Here is a 1,558-nt window from a genome sequence, read left to right on the forward strand (position 1 = left end):
TTAGGCTTCAAGGAAGCTCCCATAAAATTTCCAAACCCAAACTCCAAACTTCATTTTTTAGCCTACAATGCCCACAGTGCACGCCGGTGTGCACGCAGGGGTGCTTGAGCATGCGGGAGAGGAGCCATAATGGGCAACATTGACTCGGGGGACCTCCAAATCGAAATCCGTCTCGAGCAAAACACTTCTTAAGCTTCTAGGAAGCTCCCATAAAACTTCCAAACCCAAACTCCAAACTTTATTTTTTAGCATACAATGCCCACGTGCACGCCGGGGTGCTTGAGCGTGCGGGCGAGGAGCCATAATGGGCAACATTGACTCGGGGGACCTCCAAATCGAAATCCGTCTCGAGCAAAACACTTCTTAAGCTTCAAGGAAGCTCCCATAAAACTTCCAAACCCAAACTCCAAACTTTATTTTTTAGCATACAATGCCCACGTGCACGCAGGGGTGCTTGAGCATGCGGGAGAGGAGCCATAATGGGCAACATTGACTCGGGGGACCTCCAAATCGAAATCCGTCTCGAGCAAAACACTTCTTAAGCTTCTAGGAAGCTCCCATAAAATTTTCAAACCCAAACTCCAAACTTCATTTTTTAGCATACGATGCCCACGTGCACGCCGGGGTGCACGAGCGTGCGGGCGAGGAGTCGTAATGGGCAAAATTAACTCGGGGGACCTCCAAATCGAAATCCGTCTCGAGCAAAGCATTTCTTAGGCTTCTAGGAAGTTCCCGTAAAATTTTCAAACCCAAACTCCAAACTTCATTTTTTAGCACACAATGCCCACGTGCACGCGGGGGTGCTTAAGCGTGCGGGCGAGGAGTCATAATGGGCAAAATTAACTCGGGGGACCTCCAAATCGAAATCCGTCTCGAGCAAAGCACTTCTTAGGCTTCTAGGAAGCTCCCATAAAATTTCCAAACCCAAACTCCAAACTTCATTTTTTAGCATACGATGCCCCCGTGCACGCGGGGGTGCTTGAGCGTGCGGGGGAGGAGTCATAATGGGCAAAACTAACTCGGGGGATCTCCAAATCAAAATCCGTCTCGAGCAAAGCAGTTCTTAGGCTTCTAGGAAGCTCCCATAAAATTTCCGAACCCAAACTCCAAACTTCATTTTTTAGCATACTATGCCCACGTGCACGCCGGGGTGCACGAGCGTGCGGGCGAGGAGTCGTAATGGGCAAAATTAACTCGGGGGACCTCCAAATCGAAATCCGTCTCGAGCAAAGCATTTCTTAGGCTTCTAGGAAGTTCCCGTAAAATTTTCAAACCCAAACTCCAAACTTCATTTTTTAGCATACGATGCCCACGTGCGCGCCGGTGTGCACGTCGGGGTGCACGAGCGTGCGGGCGAGGAGCCGTAATTGGCAAAATTAACACGGCGGACCTCCAAATCGAAATCCGTCTCGAGCAAAGCATTTCTTAGGCTTCTAGGAAGTTCCCGTAAAATTTTCAAACCCAAACTCCAAACTTCATTTTTTAGCATACGATGCCCACGTGCACGCCGGTGTGCACGAGCATGCGGGCGAGGAGTCATAAAGGGCAAACTTAACTC

This window comes from Cornus florida, unplaced genomic scaffold, assembly GCF_030987335.1.
Source record: "Cornus florida cultivar Cherokee Brave unplaced genomic scaffold, ASM3098733v1 CherokeeBrave_3.0.0_Hap2_scaffold_119, whole genome shotgun sequence".
In the NCBI taxonomy this organism is placed as follows: Eukaryota; Viridiplantae; Streptophyta; class Magnoliopsida; order Cornales; family Cornaceae; genus Cornus; species Cornus florida.